We start from the raw sequence: 21325 nt of genomic DNA, 5'->3' as shown, positions 1-21325 counted from the left end.
CACTTGATGTTTCATATTTTGGAGTATATTTTAATGGAATTTTATGTATCAGAATATATACTATAGTGTCGATGATTGTTATGGCGTGATATTATTGCTCTAATAGACGCCAGTTTGCAACACAACTCAGAAATTAAAATTTTATCATTCATTTTTATATTGAAATGTATTGTTAAGTAATATGAGTATGTTGTTGTTGTTGTTGTTGTTGTGGTTTGAGTTAGTGCTACTGCACACTTTTACTCTTTTGTGGCTGGGAGGCTTATCCCTGCCCCACACTAAACTTTAACTATACTAGAATTATAATCATTTATTTATCTTTTAACTGATGACGGATCGTAGATCAGCATATCTTCCGTGCGTCCTCAGGTGGACTTAAGGTTTTTTAGGCCGGTGTTGGGCAACGTATTAACTTTTGTGAATAATTTTAGGGCTCTTTTCTTGATATATTTTTTCACTAAGTTGATCGTTAAATCTCTGTGCATGTCTGTTGTCCTAATATACCAAGGAATACTAAAATTCAAGGGAAAGCTGTGCGTCATAAGATTTTAGGCTTTCTTTTTTTTTTCTTTTTTTTTTCTTTTTATTATATCCTTTCAGTCTACTAAATCTGTTTATTTTTTTCACAACTTTTAGTATTTGAATTAATTTTTAATAAATTTTTTAACTATATTTTTAACCGAACTAAATTTTTAACATAAATTATTATGATCAATAGAGAGATTTTTATCGAACAGTAGTGAAATTGCAACAACAAACAGTTTTTGTTCTATTATTTTTTATTAATTGAATTTTTGGCTAACCATACAGCTGTTTTAAGTATTATGAAATACCCATGATCAATGGTGTTGTAATTATTTCTTATATTCAATTATTTGTAAATTATTTTTTCGTTTGAAACCGCATGTATCAAGAGTTAAACTCTTGCCCTGCCAAATTGTGTGTTCGAATGTGAAGTTTTGTTAATTTGCTGTGATAGTTCATTAAAGCAAATACACTTGCTGTGTTATATTAGAAAGAAAGAATACTTAATTTTTTTAATGTTTTTGGAATTTCCTTGGTAGTCAGTACTAACACTGACTTCATTTTATTTATTATTTCAGAGCGTTAATTAAGTACGATTCGAGTATTTCACTTTATATCATCCTTCGAAATTCTCTATTGAGTTACAATAATATACATAATTATTTTTTGTTAGAAATATAGCTTATTAATAAAAAAATTTAATAACAATAACAAAAATTACACTTGAAACATATACTCACATTGAGATGTAAATAACAGAAGAAGTTTAATTAACTTCATTAGCTTCACTTACATGTTTTTCCAAACTTTCCGGTTCATATATGAGTATAAAAACAAAGAAAAAAAGTATCTCAACTTATTTGTACTTTACGGATTTCAGATTGTTTATGTCTAAAGCAGACATTGAGGTAACAACAAAAAAAAAAGAATGAAAAAAATAAAAAAGTATAGGAAGTAAAAAAGTACAGTAAAATAAACGACAAAGTGGAAAGAACAGCAAAGAAGCAAAGTTGGTAGTTTTTGCCCATAAGGCGCAAAAGTAAACAAAACTTTGACGATAGATGATGATACTTTACGCACACGTTTCCGTTCATACTGAACCAGCACAGCTGCACCTTAAGTAGCAACAAATTCGCATATTTATACGCCTCAGTGGCTCATATAACTCAGACGCATCTGAAATGCCATATAAGTGCTCTCATCCACAGGCGAAGTAATTTCAAAGTTTTTTTCAATTACTGAGGCTGAGCGTACCAATATGCACATAACTTCCAAACTTCAAAGGTATCAATAACGAAATGTGCTTGAGTTCATACTGATAAAAAATAACAACAACAACAATAACAACTAAGTGGATTTCGTTTCCTCCGTGAGTCTAAGGACTAAGTGTGGAAAAAAAATGGTTTTAAATTGTTTAGGAAAAACAAACATTATTTTTCGAATGCGAATTGTGAGTTGAGCGATTTTCTTTTTAACCGAAATGAATGCTTATCGGTACGTACTATGCGTATGGGATTTCGGAACCTTTTGTGGAACCACTGTAGTTATAGTAATTAGAATCAATGGAAATGAAATTCAAAAAAGTTAAACTAAATTTTCAGATTGAATATTCAATGTCAAATCAAAAAGGGTTTGCTTAATCAAACTTATGGTTATCGATATGAATGAGAATAATTTCTTGTTTAAGAAAAATCTTAGCATAGAACTAAGCAATGAATTATATAGCACTAGCAAAAAAATTTATGTCGCACCTTCAATTTGAAATTAACTTACAGAGAGGTTTCGAACAGTACTGAATAGCAACAACAAAATTTTTTATTTATTTTTAAGAAAAACGACGGCTTCGAAACAAAATAGAACAATCTGCAAACTATTCGAATAAAAACAAGCGATTAGTAAATAACAGAACGAGAAGAAAATATTTTGTGGAGGCATTATGCTCAAGCAGGAGTTAAAGAAAAGAATATATGTCAACCAACACTAGACGAGAAGACGGTGGAATAGCAGTTATGTCAATGTACAGGCAGAGTGAAGAATGAAGCTTAAGTTTTTGAACGTCCTATTTTTTAGTACACTCGGGAATATTTTATAAATTTTCCTAAATTTCCGATATTAGTCAGCTACTTGCATTCATCAATGACGCGGGTTGTTTTGATATAATCAACTTTCTAGTCTCAATTATGACAAACATGTAATCGAAAGCTTTCTTGGCTAATTTGGGAGGATGCTATCTTACTTCCACTTCTCCTATGTATCTACAGAGCTAGATAAAATTCTTTCAATGCTACGGAAACGAATGACAGTTTTTGGTGCATTAAAATCAGTGCCTCAATTTATCCAGTTTCACAGTAACACTTTTAATGAAAATAATTTTCTCATTAAAAAAATATTTAAGTTTAGAAGTATAATTGTTGTTTTATCATATCATTGTAGTTTTTTTCTTCTATTTCTTCTCTATTTACGTATACAATCTGTTAATCGACATGTTTTAATTTTTAATTCCGTTCCATAATATATGTTTTAGTTCCCTTGTCAACAATTTCTGTATTTGCTTGCTGACCCGAGGGCTTTGATATTCTATGACAAGATGTTATCGGACAGATAGATTGCTAGTGTCGTCAATTTACATTTCCTCTTTGTTGTTTAAGTGTTCTCTGAACTAGATCTAATATGTTTTGTGCATACAAGATCACTTTGATCAGAAAAATACTTTTAACTATGCATGGACGGTCTTTATCAGAGAGAAGGTGGGTGCTATATTATATCACACCTGCCTATCTTAGTAGTGAGAAACAAATTTTTATATTTTGAGGACATTATATACCATCAGTATGACTATATTCTCTTTAATTTAAATTAATTGAAATATAAGAGCTTGTTTTTCTTAGTATTTTTTCATGCTAATATATTAACAACTCTTGTATTATCATAAGTATATGCTCTCAGGAAACACTTTGATGGAACAATTTTTATACAAGACGAATATTTAGGGAATATTTAAGTATAACATCCACACACGTAGTTTTTAAATTTTGTTTTTTGCTGGATGATGTAATACGTTAGGGTGCCGAAATAATCCACAAGTACTTCGTATAAAACCTCGTATATTTTTAGGAAATTCTATATTTTCTCATGTAAATCAGTGAACTTTAGGGAAATTGAAATGTTTAACGTGGAAACTCACGGAAGTGCAGAAATAAAATACGTAAATTTTGTTATTATTAATGCCATTCTGCCTTATGGCTATTTGCAAAATTTATACGATTTTGTTGTAACTTAAAAGGGAAATCCTTGTTGAAAAAAAAATAAATTCACGGAAGCAAGAACAGCAGGTGTAGTGCAGTTTATTAATCCTATAGAGGAAAGTAAACATATTTGTATATCAAAGAAATATATTTAAAACAGCTTTATTAAATAAATTAAATTGAATGATTGAAAATAAAATTTAAATAAATTTACAAAGCAATAAAAAATATATTTATAAGATATTTAAAGTGAATGTAGGTATATATTCAAATTTATTAACTTCCACCTGTAATACTTATAACAGTATGAACTTGCCTTTTACGAGTGATTAAAATAATTATTGAAAATTGATTGAAGGTCCTGTATTTTAAGTCTGTAGAAAATTATTTTATCGACTAAAACTTGAGTTGATGAAATAGATACAACCAATTAATATATGGTTTGATAATGCTTTACGTTAGATGTCCATCATAAAGTATAGAACTGTTACCCTTGTGTTATTCTTAAAACTCAAGAAGAGAATTAATAAGAAAAAATAGATAAATACTGAATTTTATCCGGGAGAAGAAATTAATAGTGTAATACTGGTTGTGGCAATTTTTGTGTATTGGTTTGCAATGTGGTTTGTATTTCTGATTGAAGAGCTACTTAGAGAAGAGCCTTTCGATAATAGATTTTCATAGTTTCTGTGTCATCAAGAATCGATTTTCTTATTATTGTTAACCCTGATTGCTGTAAAAACTGGCTGTTTCCGCACAATAGTTGAGAGTTGTTAATTGCAGTAACTACTACACTATAACGAGCAAATCGTATTTCTAGCACTAGTATTTTTAGTAATTTAACAATTTTTCTATAAACATAACATTACGCTCAAAAGACTTTCAGTCTACTTATGAGATTAAAAAATATTTTTTATCCTTATATAAATAATAATGAACCATTTTTTTTTAAATGACATATTTGCAATATATACATCATTTCTGTATATTATACATCAATTTGTATGTAAGGAAAAATATATATAATAAGATTTATGTATATACTCGTATAAGCTATTAAAAAAAAAACGACGTAAAATAATAGACATAATGACTGCAAACTCCAAAAGTCGAGATACTTCACAAAGGCTTCTACAACTTACTTCAAAAGAATTAAACCCTTTGTTCTAAGTTTCTCAGTGTCTAGTGGTCCTTTTTGTATTCTACTTTATTTGTTCTGAGCACAATTTGTTGTACTATTGTCCCACTTCTTTCTTCAAAACAAAAAAAAAACATTTTATTTACGCAACTTTTGAATTTATTTTTATAAATATTTTTTAAAAATACTATATGGAAAGTATTCAGTTTAAGGACATAGAACAGAACCATGTCATTTTAAATTGCTGCACAAAAAAAAGGTTTGAAAAAACAATATGCAAACTATTGAGCAGTAAAAAGGATTTAAATATTCAAATATAATTATTTTAGAGTTTTTAATATTGTAGTAAAACGAGCAATAATCATTAATTATAGGAATAGATAGGGTATGTATTGACCTTTCATTGCAATCCACAGAACAGCCCTTCATTATATTCAATTTTTTAAACAAAGAATTCATTAAAAGACATTACAACAGCTCAGCTTACAGCTCAATTTCGAGGTCCTTCTTACTCGAAATTGTATAACTCATAATTTGAACTCAAACCTTATATATAGCAAATAAAATAATAAACTGACTGTTGTGACAGTTCGATTTCTGCGAGTTGTTTGGATTAAAGTTCTCAATATAAATTAGATTTAGTATTAAGAATAATTTTAAATAATGCACTGCGACCTAAGAGATCTATTGTGCTCCTTAGTCGGATTAGAGTATATCTCTAAGCCCGTCTTTCCTAGTCTTGAATCCTTATGATCCATGAAATATCCTCCTAGGTTTTTCTTCCGCTTGTGCATCAGTACCGGGCACTCCCCAAGCACGTGGTTTACAGTTTCTATGGCTTCTCTACAGTATTTGCAGTCATAGTTGGATTGAATTCTTAACTTCGCTAGGTGATTATTCAATCTACAGTGGCCGATCAATAATCCTATAATAATTCTTAGGTTATTGTTTGATTAATCTATGCAATCTTTGAAGCATTTTAGGTTGTAAGTCCCTAAAAGCATTTTAAATTGTGATAGTCTTGATATCCTTTCTCAACAGAGTTCTCTTTCTCTTTCCTTTGCTCCGTTCATAAGAATAGATAGAGTTTCTTTTTTTTTTGCCTAGACCACCGAAAGGTTCTGTGTCTATCATTATTGAAACCGCATCTTCTTGCAAGCTTGTCTGCCATTTATTAATTATAATAAAATATAATAATTATTAGTAATGGAAACATTAATTTAATAATGAAAATATTTTATACTACACATCAATGATTCAATAGAAGATTTCTGCAAGCATTTCGTTTAACTATGAAAAGGTGTACAACATGGCGTATGAGTGATTTTTCAAATATAGTTTTAAAACTCGTATTTATAAAAAGATTAAAAATTCCAAACTAATTAATTTGTTTTCAAGAAAAATATATTCATACAATATAAATAAAACAGTCTACAAACTTTAAGTAACTACAACTTTTACTTTTGTAGACAAATAAGATAACATGGAAATTAATTTGTTGCAAATAAAATATTTTTATTATTAAAGATTAAAAATAAAATTTTAATTTTTAAAACATTTATTTCAATTTATTTTAATTTCAATAAAATGTAAGAATAAAATAAAAATCAAAAAAATTAATAAAAAAAATTTTGTCATAAACTTCATTTTAAGTTACTCAAAAATTTATTTATTACAATATTATTTAACCACAAAATTTTATTCTAAAAAAAATATTTAAAATTTTGATGAATACAAAACAAAATATTACTAATACGTAAATGTAATATAAATATTTCATAATACAATGGGATGACAATAACAGCAAAATTTTCCTAAATTTATTCATACAAAATTTACATTTGAACTTTTATTTCAGAGAATGTGCAAAACACAATACTAAATGCATAAGGCATTAAGGATATGTAAAATTTATAGAATGCTATTCTTACCATTCATTTGAAGGAAGTAATAAAATACTAAAATAGCTTACATTTTCAGAGTTTGCATAAGAAATCATAAATAAAATTCTCATGAATTAAAAGATGAAATAACAAAATATTTTATTTAATACTCCAGAATTCATCTAAGAAGAAAGAATATTTATTTTAAAACAATTTTGGAGAAATAAAGTAAAGAAATTTTTTTAATAAAAAATAATATATACATTTTGTTTATATTTGATTTTAATTTATAACAAAATATTTTTCCAGCATTGCAACAATTGAAAGAAATTCCTAGAAATAGCTTTAGAAGTTGGCAGATTCTAGAAAGGCAAAGCAAATGAATTTTCATTAATTAACAAAAGAATGTTTCATTTCAACAAATTTTTGTAGTATTTTTTAGTTCAGTTGAGTACTGAATGTATGCACGAGTGAAGTGAATTGTCTCACTTTCCAATTGATGAGTTTAAATGAAATTCATGTAATATCAGGAAATTTTTTTTAAATTTTGTTTCATTGAAACATCAAAATATATAAAAATAAAAAATTCTACATCAAAATAAAGATATTCTCAATATCTGGCTTAATTAATAATTAATTACTATTATTATTAATTAATTATTATAGTTAATAATTAATGTAAAAAATTTTTTTATTATATTTTATTCATATGTTGCTAATAATTCAGCTTTTGTTTCTTTAATTTTCATTTTATTAAAATGAAAAAGATTTAAATATACTCCCCCGTTTTAAAAGATAACGTTCAGAAAATTCCTAAAAATAATATCAAGAATTTTCTTATTACTGAAAACTTTATGTTTTCAATTGAGTCACATTGAAAGGATCAAAAAAACTGATGGTTTGGCTACCTTTGATATTTCCTTGCATGTATCTCTAGGGGTACCGCTCTAATCACCCCTAAAGATCACTAATAGAAGCACTTACAAAGGCAATCACTACTCAAGACCTGTTGTACTGCTGTTCACCTTAAACATAAAAAATGCTTGTTACATTTTATCAGATTGAAAGATTAAAAATCTTTATCATTTTCGTTATAATTATTATTATATTTAACTAAATGATCCTAGCAGCGTTTTTGCCTTTCATTGGTTAGGTATTTACTAATCATTCACATCCATCTCATAAATAGATTTACCTTATATGAAATATCCTACCTTACTTATTCCCAACTTACTTATTTAAAATATTTATCTTATTTTGGTATATGAATTTTTTTTCTTAAACCATTCAATCAAAGGAAAAACCATAATGTAAAGGAAAAAAAACTGTGCAATTCTATAAGTACAGAATTTAGTAATTTGCAGTTCAACAAGTTTGAATATGTAAAGCGCATATGAAAAGCAAATGTAAATTTGTATTGATTATTGATGTAATGAAAGTATCCTTGTTACTATGAAAAATTTACAGCAGTAGTTTAGAAATTCCGACAGATTTTATTTAGCACAAAAGAAAAATACTTTCAATATTAGCAAGGATCAATGCATGCATAGCAAAGTAATCTTTGGCAGTGTAACAAATTAAATCTGTTACAGCATAAATGAATAAATGAATGAATGAATGAACGAATAGAGAAATGAATGAATTATTTAAAATTTAATAAAGCTATAGTATACATGATATACTATATATGCTATGCAATGTTTGTTAATAATTCTAATATACAATAATTTTTTCGTATAGCAAAATGTAGAAAATAAGTCAAAAAATATTGCATAAAAGCAGTAAATACATTTTTCATTTATTTTATTTTTATTTTTTTTTTTTGTACAAATAAAATGAAATCAGTATGAAGTAACGAAAATGAAAATATGGTAGTGAACCAGATTACTGGAACTCAACAGACTGTGAAGATGTAACAACAACAACAACAACAACAACAACAACAGTTTGCTCTCTGCCACTCTAGAACTCTGCCACTTTAAGCAGCAAAACTATTTTCTATATAAACTGTTGTGGCAAAAATATTACAAAAAAAAAAAAAAATAAAAAAAAATAGATATAGTTAGATAAAAAGTAAAAAAAAAAAGAAAAAGTATATATATATAGAAATACAGTTGAAAATATTTTATTTCAAGCTGGTTTGGTGCTACTGCAAATTTACACATGCTGCTGCAAGTATAACAAGCGTGCTTGCCATGCATGCCTGGAGTGTGCAAGTTGGTTTGAATTTGTTAGTATTTGCGGAAGTATGTTAGTTGTGCGTCGATGGTAGAGTATCTCTGGTAGAGAGACAGGACTTAAATATAAACTTTGCACAATTTAAATCAACAAAAGGACCTCATGAATAAACTAGATGTTGTTGTTGTTGTTGTAGTTGCAAGTGCAGTGGCTGCATAGTTGCATACATGTTTTTGTACTGCTCCTCTTAGCTGTTACATGCACTTATTACTTTTTGCTATGGAGTAAGATTTTAACTAGGGAATTTCGAATCAAAATCAAAACGAAATTGAATTTGAATTTATTATTTAGTAAAGAAAAATGATAAAGAATTTTTACAATCTAAGCAATATAAGCACATAAGTGTGATGATATGTGAGTATATGGCAATATGGTATTTATTTATTTGCAAAAAAAAATAAAACTAATTCAATAATATTTACAAAAAGTAAATAAATGAAAAAAATAAAATAATATCTATATTAAATCAATTATACTAAAGAATCTAGAAGAGCTGAGAAATAGAATTGGTTACGAAGCAAAATTTTAAATTACTTTCAATAATTCAAAGGATAATCAAAAAGAATTCTATAGCTTCCAACCAACAAAGTGAAGCATTTGAAGTTTTTGAATTTAGCACAGAAATTTTATTTAAATTTCAATTTAAGCTTCAATTATATTTACTTAATACTCACAAATCTTTAAAATTGTAATAAATTCTGTTGTTGGATTTTTATTTTTCACCTCTCGATTCCTTGCTTTTTGACTTCTACTGCTGCTCCTTGCATACCGTTCACAACTCAATTAAATTCTTATTTAACTCATTACGTACAAAATTAGAAAGTTCAAAGGACTTTTAATTTTCATTTTACTCATGAAGACTTGCATTTGCCCATTTTTCACTTCCCACTTCCCACTTGCCTCCTGGCTCTTGGCTCTTGACTGAGTTTGATTTGGCTTAGATTGTGTGCAACTCTCGGAACAATTAAAAAATCCACAATTGCAGTTGCAACTGTTGAACTTGCATTGCTGCTGCTCCTGCTTCTGCTGCTCCTGCTGTTGTTGCTGCATTTGCCTTTGCTGCAGCGGCAATTGCTGGGTTTGCCTTTTTATTTTGCCATTCCTTCTGGCATCCTGCTTTTGTGCTCTTCTGCATATGTTTGTGTACTCTGCAGAGTTGCCACCCGCATATCTTATTTTGGCACTGCTTTTGAATTTTATATTCTATTCATTTTCATTTAACTATATTTGCAGAGGTTAATGTGCTTTTAGTTTTCTTTTTTCCTTTCTGTTGGCTGCATTGTTTCAGCTTTTAAACTTTCGTAGTTTATTGCATTTTAATGTTGGCAAAAAGTAAAGCATATGTTCTACTTTAATGTGGCAGATTTTATGGCTTGTAAAGATAGATGAGTGGATCTGTTAAACAAAAAGTAGTTGTTTAAATTAAAATTTTTATTTTTTAGTTTCGAAATAGTTTTCAATTAATTTGTGTAACAAAAAAGTGAACCAAATTGCTGAAACTTGAGATATGTTTGGAAAGGGAGGTGTATGCAGTAATCAAGTGAATTAATAGTTTGATTGGTTAGTTGGCAAGTTAACAGATATCTGTCCGCTGACAACGAAATATTAATTATATTCTGTCGAATATTAAATATTCGTCATTCTCTGATTCTAGTCGATAAATTATCCTGCACTTATCGCCTAAATGTATGCAACAAAAAATAACCGAAATAATTTCCGCTTTTATTTGGGGTAGAAAATGTCAACAGTTTCCTTCATTGCAAGCATAACGAAATGCAAAAGAAACAATTATTATGCAAATGATTTTGATAGCAACAATTAACATAAAAACAATAAAACTAAATCCCCATAGAAAAATATTTTTCAGTAATAATTAGCCACAGTATAAAATCATTTGAAATAAGGACATAGTTGCCAACCCCTAAGCGAATCACCCTTGGCAATGGCATGATATTATCATGTGTTAATTTATCGTAGCTCATTATTTTGCTACCCTAATTTTGCATTTCACAAAATGCCAATAATCCTTATAGAATCAGTCAAGCTTTCAAATGTCACACAAAATACGAACACAACAAAAACAACGACAACAACAATGACGGCAATGAATAAACTAACAATAACAACGACAAGGACAAACGCAGTCAATAATGCTTATTATTAACGTAATTTCTTAGCCAAGATTAACAAAACATATTTCTTTTTTTTTGTTTTTGTACCAGTTAGAAAAAGAACAACGAAAACAACAACAACAATAACAATCGAAGCAACAGAAACATAGCAATATGCAGGGAAAATTATTTGGGATTTAACAACTAAAGACAGGGATGTGTGTTAATGCTGCCACTCCAATGCGATGTTCTGTCAATGTTCTTTGCTATTGACGCTACTATTATAGAAGCTGCAAAGGATTACTGTCAAAAGTTGACCAAAGCAGCTTTGAATGATGCTTATCAATCTATCAGGCTTCAAGTGCCACTTAGGGAGATTTTCTCTTCCCCTCGCCATTTTATATATTTGTTGACTGTTAATTCAATGTATTTGTAAACATTCTTTTTTACATTATTTTTTGTTTTGTTTTTTTTTTTTGTTTTTATTTGTGCAAATGTCATCAAAAATGATTTTTGTAAAGAACACATTAAATAGAGAATTTGGCAGCTGAAGACAACCTAATAATTGCCTACAAGTACGTTTGCTTCTGTCATTAATGCGTGAATGAAAGTGTGAGTGCGTGTGTGTGTGTGTGTGTATGTGCGGATTTGTATAACACAATTATGTCATCTGGCATATTGTTGACATTTTGTCGTGTCTGTGTCTGTTTCTCTTATGACTAAGTATATGTAAGTGTTTGTGTAATGCTTGTTGGTGCGTGTTGTGTCAAAGATAATAAACAAATAAATGACATTCACCAATAACGACAACAATGAGCAGATTGTTTGGCATTATTGTTGCTTAAGTTGTTGTTGTTGTTATTGTAGTTTTTATCTAACATGAATATGTGGTACTCAATTCAAAAGTGTGTCACGTAAATGTTTTAACACGAAATGCCCAAACACATATGAAATGTGTGTGAAATATATGTACATACACATATACCATATATAGCATACATGAACTGACAAATAAACAGATATGTTTTTATGATTTTACATAGAAAATACAATGCTTTAAATGAAAACAAAAAGCATCCCTGCCTTGCTCTGTTCAAATACACATTTTCCATTGAGGACTGCAAATGTTGCTTACAAATGTGCTGTGACAGGAGCATTGGGTAAATACAAAGAACAGAACATAAAAAACAGAAGTACATATTGTGCCATAAAGGAACCCATCATGTAACACAAAAAGGAATTATTTTAATATAAAACAGAATAGAAACAATATCGAATTGACTGATTTGCTTAATGTACAACATTCATTAAATGTTATATAAATGAAATCTATTTTTATTTTTTTTTTATTTTTAAGTCTTTAAAACTTCACAGTTGGACAAAAATTCTATTCTTTCTACTTAAATATAAAATTGAAAAAATACTAAAAAGGAGCTATTGAAAGTAAATGATATTGTAAAGTGGCTATTTTTCTCACATTTATATGGGTTGGTAACGATAAAGTAGAATACGTTAAAAGCGGTACTTACTTAGATAGCTTTATGACGTACAAAAGCAGAGCTGACGAAGAAGCTATGCTTCAAAACAAGCATAGCTTTGAACCAACTATCCAAGATATTGAGCTCTAGTCAAATTTCCTTTAAAAATAAAGCTTCGCGTGTTGAAGTTAAATGTTAAGTCAGTGCACTTCTATGCAGGTAAAACATGGAAATGTTAAGAAAAAAATACAAAACAAGCTGCGTGTGTTTGTTAACAAGTGTCTTCGTTGAATTCTCGAAATCCGTTGGTCAGAAAAAATATCGCACACCGAATTATGGGGAGAACAAATCAACCCCTAGTTACAACAGAGATGGCAAAACGCAAATAGTCCTAGATTGGGCACACAATTCGACAACCCAAAAATACTAAAGCAAGACAAGCACTGCGATAGAACCCACAAGGTAACCGGCGACCTGGTGCACCAGCAGGAACAATTGAAAAAAAATGAAAAGATGCCGAATTTACTTGCAATAATTTTATAAAAACAGCTCCTAACAGAAACGATTTAAATCGATGGTAGAAACCCTATATACCAGAAAGAGTTCAGAACATCCGTACTACTAGCCAACATCCGTAGTACTTAGTTGACTATTACAACCGTGTGCCCTCCGTGCTGTGTCCATTCGCTTTCGCCAGACAATCTGATCAGCTTTCGATTAGCTTTCTGTCGCCAATTATTAGTAGCCAATACCTTGATCTGATTGGTCAAATAATTCTTCCATACGGGCTTCCTTTACCACATTTTTCACCAACGGGTCAAACGAATCAAACCACTTTATAGCTGGAGTACTTAATTCCATATGCAAGACATGGCCAAAACAGCGAAATCGCTGAATTTTTATGCGCTTATTTATGTCAATGTCGCTGTATAGTTCATATAGCTCATCATTCCAATACTCGTTGCCAACGCATCCTCATTTTTTAACCTTTCGCATAGTAAATCCAGTGCAAAAGAATATTAAACATTTTCAACCTCTTAATCTTAGATTAATTACTATTATTATTTAGGATCAATGTTTATTAGTATGAGAATAATAATTGATAATATTAAGTAAAAATGCTTTAAACACTAACTCGCGTTTGATCAAACAAAGAAGAAGAGGACATATTAGGGGTTCAGGAATAAATGGTTTAAGTAAATAATTACTTGAAAGTAAATATGTATAAAGTAATTATGTCTATATACTTTTTCCCCACTTGTTAAAAGCAGTTTTTGTAATTGAATGTATCCTGTGTTTTCTTTAAAGTTTTTTCATTTCTGTAGAATAGTTTTTTTTTACAAGGCACACCTTGTCTAGAAAAATATCATCGTAGTACATAAATTAAGTAAATGTTAAGCTTCATTCAAATTATTATTATTGATACAACACTGAAACCAAAAACTAACAGAAAAAGCCTTTTAATGATAAATTCAAACATATGTACTCGTATATATTACATGATATCGCGCTTACACCAAAGAAGCACGTATATTTTTATAGTCACTCTTTTGCTAAGGAAACATCGCGATATATGCGATATATAGTTACATGTACGTATTTACTTACATATGACCTCATATAGTCATACAGTTTGATGTATGAATGCAATCATTCGTGACACACGCTGCCAGTTGTCAAAGCAAATTGACATTTGTACGTCTATTTGAGCCTTTGTTATCCTTGAGTATTTTTTTCCAACTCGCTGCTTCGTTTTCCTTTATGAACCATTTTGCCTCACATTTTCCCATTAAGTTCGTGTGGTTTTGTTGAGTCCTTCGTTAGTTTGTCATGCTCTGTTAGGCAAAGGCGCTGTGAATTTATTTCATTGTCTTTCTACTACAAGAAAAAAAACTATAAGAAAAATTTAATTAATTTTAAATAATTCAATTAATAATTTAAAATTTTTTTTTGCAAGAAACTGTCTAAAAGTTAGACGGATTCGAATAGCAAAGAGAAGACAAATACAAATATTTTATTTAATTTATTCAAATTTGGCTGATCATACAAATACTCGAAATAGCTGATTACTACTGATTCAGATTTTATTTATTTACATGTTATCTTATTATACTACATTTTTTGAGCTAATCCAACACCGTTTTACTCCTTTTCTATTGCACAGGAACACTGACATTTTGTTTCGGAAAATTGTTGTCATGTAAATTTAGTTGACATATAAAAATATTGTTAGCATAAATTCAAGCAGAAAATCTTGTAATAAATTTACAAATTATAACTATTTTTTTTTGTATCTTTTCTCTCTTGTTACTTGACTTTTAATTTACATGTTTACTGCATAAAAAAGGAATGAGAACAACAGAGCCTATTAGGAGAACATAAAAAATTCATTTTGTACCTTAAATGCAACTTGAGCTACTTACGGGTTAAGCAGTGCCTTAGTAAGCATTCAATCCATTTGCTGCGGTATTTAGTTTTGGGGTAAATAACAACTCTGTTTTATTAGTTTGACTTTGACTTGTTGGATGATATTGTATTGTGTTTAATAAAAACAAATATTTAATATAAAAAACAATTTGTTATATTATTAAATTAAATTAAATTTATGTATAAATAAATTGATATTAGGAAAATAATAATAAAAAAAATCAAATAAATATTTTAATAAACAGATTTTTGCATTAGTGCTTAGAAAATTATGTTTAATATAAATAAAAATATTTATGTGTATACAATTATCATTTATATTTTTTTTAAAATAAATTTGTCAATTACTTAGATTAGTTTATAGTTCAAAAAATATACATGCACATGTAGATTCCACCACTCAGTGAAGAAAATGTGAAATAAAAGATGTGTCCATTTACACTATTTATCGATATATAATTATCCGAAAAAGTCTACCCTTTATATCTACAAAAGCACATTTTGTTATGGAATTTAGTTTTAGGTGTAAAATTTCTCTCTCATGCCGATTTCTTGCAATCGTCCTCGAAACCTACTTCCCACTGCTCTTATATTCATATTAATCCATTTTTCTGAATGGTACTTGAGTTTATTTGAACTGATCTGGAACATAAAATTCCATACCTTGAATATTTGTTCTTACATCTATTCACAATAGTATCATATTTTTGAATATTTGGGTTTACAGTGATTTGAGACTTAGAATTTAATATCTCAGATATTTGGTTCTGAAACAATCCACAGTAGGAGTTGTGATTCTCTGCTAGTCACCCAAATTTATATACTTACTGGAATTTATAATTCAACACCTTTAGCAATTGGTTCAAAATCTAGTTGTAACAGTGTAGTTATGCTTAGTATGAGTACAAATCATCATTAATATATTAAAAGATATTATAGTCACCAAACTACCTGAAAATAGTCTGACAGACAACGATTCCTACTTATTCTGTCAAGAGTAATAGGAAGCAGTAATACAAATTTTATGAGCCTGCATAGCCATGGCAAAATGCAGACTTGATCATCTAGGCAGTGAAATTTAGAGCTCTAAACACCTAGCTAAAATACGGGTCACAGTTATCACGAGTTTCTTCCACAAGAGATGTCTCAGGTCGCAATGCATGTACAGCCTATTTGTAATCCAAATAGCTGTTTCAAATATTAGCATACATTCATAAATAATGGTATTGGCATTATTTCTTATATTTAATTATTCGTGAATAAATTTTTTGGAAACTGCAATTACCAAGGGTTGAACTTATGCGCCGCCAAATTTGAAACTCAGAGTCAGTGTTCATTAGCCAACTGATCTCAAGACATACTTGAATTGCATGTTCAAACTGAGAGTTCACTATTAAATACGTCAAAATTAATAAATGACATTAAAATCAAATTTATCTCAAATGTATATCCTTATAATTCTTAAATCTGTATTTCCATTTATATAATATTATGATAACATATCGTTCCAAGTAAAACCCTGTACACTATAAACAAACCTAAGCCACTGGGTTGTTATCTTTTTACAAATAATACCCTTGTTGCATATGCTGTTATGTATGAGTTAACGAAATTTGCATATGTTGCATATACATGTATATATTACAACTAAACATATATTCGTACATACATTGAAGGAACACCGATATGGAAAATAGGCTGACATGTCACAAATGTCATCTTTATGACATTTTCTCTATTTTTTTTGTTTTTTTTTTCTTGTTATCTTTTTGTTTTGCACCGTTTTTGCCTTACATATACAAATTTGTTCCCAGGGATTTACTTACTTTACTTCTGTTGTTTGCTTACATATCACCGTCATATTGTATTTTTTTCACTGTTTTCACTGTTCTCAGTGTTTTCACTGTTTTCCAATGTTTTCAAGCATTTTCCTGTACTTTTTGGCCCGCTCTACTCTGCGTCATTTTCATATAATGTGTGCCAAATTTCGCATCAGCACATCAAAATTCTTATGAATGACAATTCGTTGTACAACACAATTTCAACATTTGCATTCATGTTTTCTTGCCTCACTGGCTGAATGGCTCCGTGCCTATAGCGTCAGATAGTACGCAAAACATTGGCCCACCGCCCTGGAATAGTACTTTTTTATTCCACTTGTTTGTGTCTTCAGTTGTGTTATTGTGCTGCCTGTGTGTCATTTCGGCCGTCATATTGTGCAGTCATCATTTCCATATGCTGCTCCTCCAAACGATGAGTACGGTAAGTACGATGAGTATGTGTAGTTAAATGAGTTTGCTGTGCCTTGTATCTTATATCTTGTATCTTGTAGATAATATGGCAAATTCTTGACAACCGTTAAAGATTTTATAAATAAATTACAAAAAAGCATTTATTTTTGTTTTTTTTTTTGTTTTTTGTTATGCATTTTCCGTTTCTCTTAACAACAAGATACTCGTTATATATGTAGACAAATTATTAAATTGAAATATGTAAAGTTTTGTGGGGCAATGAACATTTCAACTATATGTAAATTGCCTCAGCATCGCAGTACCTTGAAAATACATAATAAGGATTTGTAGATAATAAGATATTTAATATTTGTACACTAAATTGCATGTTACTTTGTTGACACATAATGGAAGGAAGTATAATGATTTGTTTCAGTTCTCTCCCTCATAGTAAAATATACAAATAAACCATAATCTATTTAAGGATATATAGAACTGCTTAGTGCATGAAATAACTTCCAAGGATGTCAACAGGAATGTAATGGTAAATATCTTAAATTTTTACTGCAGTAAAAAGTAAGTCAGTCAACTTAGTTAACTGCAGTATTCTAAGAATAAAATTAGGTCTTTGTGACAACTAAATATTTTAGCTAAGTTTGTTATGAGTAAATAATTCATTTTTATAGATTTTAATGAAACTTTGGAATGAAAGGTTAAGAAGTAGAATACACCAAGAGTAAGTGTCTTTCAAACAATGCATTGGGTATATACTTAAGGTTGAAAACCAAAGATATACTTACTATAAATATATTTTTCTACTATTTGAACTTTTATGCGAGTTTTTTTCTTTTATTAGATTTAATAATCACTTTTGGAAAAGACGACAAAAATGTCTCCAAACTACTTTGTACTAATTCAGCACATACGCGGCACCTCCATTTTTGAGGATCTTTGTCAACTACAAGATCTTCCCTTAAATAGTGTTATAGGCTTTACCAAAGGTTTAACGTGGTTTTAAGCCACTAAGATTTTTTTTTTTGTTGTACGGTAATACAGTGGTCCAATAAACCTAAGTGGATTCCTTTGGATCGCCGGTACAATCTAAACTAACCTAACCTAATTATCACTATTAAACATAAAGAGTCTATTGTAGCCTAAATTTGGCTCTTTCTCTTGCTCAACTCTCAGTATAACAGCCAGCATGGTGGAAGTGTTTCTTGGAATTTAGAATTTGTATAATTTCAATTTTAAGACTAATACGATATCTTTTTTGGAGAGAGTACGAAGGGGAGATTTTAAAATGCCTAATGCATCGTCACTATGTCGTCACAATAGTGTTATGTCCGGTTTGAATGAACTAAAAGCAATCCTGTATGTGACAGACCGATTCTGCCCTGGAACTTTATCGGGTGTAGTTCAAGGTGGGATCGCTGTATTGATTATCCCTTAAGAACTTTCTTCGTAAACTTGAGTTCAGAAGAACATATTTTTCCGTTTTCGCCTCTAACTGTTGAAATTGTTTATATTGAGGTGGATGCCTCTTTCTGCAACAAATTAGGACTGCGTATAGATCAGCAATCAGTAAACGATTCTGAGGAAGTTGATTATGATGCCTTAGGCATTAGACTTAAGTATCTAAAAATCTATCTTAACAAAGACAATGAGGATAAGGTGGTAAATGATGAGGAGAACAAGTGACGAGGAGAACAAGTGAAGAGGAGAACAAGTGACGAGAAGTGCAAGTAACGAAGAGGACAAGTGACGGGGAGGATAAGTGATGAGGATGATAAGTAATGAAGAAGACATGTACCGAGGAGAACAAGAGACGAGAAAGACAAGTGTCGAGAAAGACAAGTTACGAAGAGGACAAGTGAATAGGAGCAAAAGCGACAAGGGTTACAAGTGCCAAGGATGAGATCTGATCAAATGAATAATTTATAAAGAGAACAACCACCGAGAAGTACAAATGACGAGAAGAACAAATCAAGAAGAAAATTAGTGATAAGGAAGACTTTACTAGCGACGACGAGAGCGAGAAACGAGATTGGTAACTGAGGAGAAGCTAAAGCTACTTTATATTGAACTATGAAAAAGTAAGCCTCAAATTTTTTCATTTCACATCATTTTGGATGGTACGGGGCAGTATGTAGATATTAGATCAGTCATCGAAAAATCAGCAAAGCTTGTGAGGAATACATTAATTAGTCCAAGAGAAGGGTGTGACTCTGTAGAAACTTCCCAGCTAAGAAAGAATAAAAGTGTTCAGTTGCTCGAGCTCGGAAAAACCTCGACATACGATATAAGACTTATTACCCCTATGGGAACTCTATTTTACCTAAATAAAGCTATCGAGACTAGTAAATAGTTACAAAAAAATTTCAAAAATAATTTTTTATTCTTTTTAATATATTCATATTTTAAATAAAATTATTTTAAAAATTATTTATGTAATGAGGTCATCGAAATATTGTAATATATCAATTAAAAATGCATTAATCTTGCAGTAGACAGCGAATATGTAACTATAATTTGCATGTAATTATCTAAAATGAAATTAATTGGCGTAAATTAATTAGTAAAAAGAAAAATAGTTCGATATTATGTTAAAGTGTTGTTTTTTTTATTTTTAAAATTCGCAAAGGATAATGCCATTTCAGTAGCCATTAATTGCATTGAAGGTTTATTATTCCTCATGCGCGACACTGCATTCGAACATAATTTTAATAATAATTTATGTAATGATTTAATGCAATAACTTGTGTAATAATTAATCGATTTTTGCGTAAATAATTAAAGTATTGAAAAGTTTTAATTGAAGTGGAAAGCATGCTTAATTTTTATTAAAATCAAATATTAATTTAATTTTATATCATTTTATTTTATGGAAAGCATACAATATTGCCTTTAATATTGTGAAAACAACAACAAAGTAATTATAAGGATTTACTTACATTCATTCATGCAATTACACATAATTTATATAAATACAAGTGAAGTGAAAATGCAAATACTTAAGTGCAAATATGCTTTATATGAGTAAACAATGAAGTGCTTGCAGAAGCAAAGTTTTGTTTTAAGTTCATTTGATTTTTATGGTAATTGAGTTAATCCATATTAATGAAAATAATATAACAACGAAAAGATGGTACACACCTTCTAAACTATTTTGGATGAGTGCTCTACTTTACTAAGAAAAAGTTCAACTAATAGAGGTTAAAGCCTTCTGATTTTCCATGTAGTAGAACAATGACACTTATAAAAGGGTTATAAAAGGGTTTAGCTATACGGCAGGTTAGAATCTGTATAACATACACTTGTATAAATTTGTTCAGTTTATTTATTGAAAAAAGAAAGAATCTAAAAAAATGCTAGGAAGTAATAGCATTAGTGTTCTTTCCACTACTCATAGGACGAGAAAATCTTAAAATCTATATTCATATGGATTGGAGTTTATCCTAACTCAAATTTTTTCAAGAGTTTATTTTAATTATGCATTATCCATTGTATTACTGCTTTTTTAAAGACATTTATTTCTTTGAAAGACTAGTAGAGTTGAATAATCATTTAGTGAATGATTCAAAACCTTTACTTTAAAATGAGCCCGTTTTTTTTTTGTTTTTGAATCAATCCATATCCTTATCGACACCTTTTTCTTATTATACCTCCAAGGCCTTCAGGTAAGGCATTTCTTAGCAAGACAACTAAATGATTATTCACATTATAGAATTTGATACTGAATGATTTAAAAATTTTTCAAAACTTTAACTCTCAAATGAGCGTGTTTTTTTCTGTCTCATTCCATATCTCTATCGCTATCATTATATTATTATTTCTCCACAACCCCCGGTTAAGGTATTCCTTAGCAATACAAATAAGTAATTATTCATAATTCAGAATTTAATACTGCATGATTCAGAGATTTTTTAAAACCTTTACTCTAAAATCAGCTGGTTTTTTTCTGACTCAATCGTTTTTTCTATTCCTTACTCTGTATTATATCTCCGCGGCCTTCAGGTAAGGCATTTCTTTGCAAAACAAGTAAGTGATTA

The 21325-nt window shown here is 29.4% G+C and overlaps 1 protein-coding gene and 1 long non-coding RNA gene across 2 annotated transcripts in view; one reads left to right on the top strand and one right to left on the bottom strand.

Moving 5' to 3' along the window:
• The window catches only part of LOC119684885, a 142784-nt gene that overhangs the window by 80848 nt on the left and 40611 nt on the right, over nt 1-21325 (top strand). The gene's annotated exons all lie outside the window — the stretch shown is intronic.
• On the bottom strand, nt 9738-15149 carry LOC119684891. The gene is made up of 3 exons (XR_005252767.1): nt 15042-15149; nt 14227-14496; nt 9738-10424 (listed from the first exon to the last, which is right to left on the bottom strand). It is a non-coding gene; the product is annotated as an uncharacterized LOC119684891 (long non-coding RNA).

The sequence above is a fragment of the Teleopsis dalmanni genome, chromosome 2 (assembly GCF_002237135.1).
Source record: "Teleopsis dalmanni isolate 2A chromosome 2, ASM223713v2, whole genome shotgun sequence".
In the NCBI taxonomy this organism is placed as follows: domain Eukaryota; kingdom Metazoa; phylum Arthropoda; class Insecta; order Diptera; family Diopsidae; genus Teleopsis; species Teleopsis dalmanni.
This window is presented reverse-complemented; position numbering and strand designations above follow the sequence as displayed.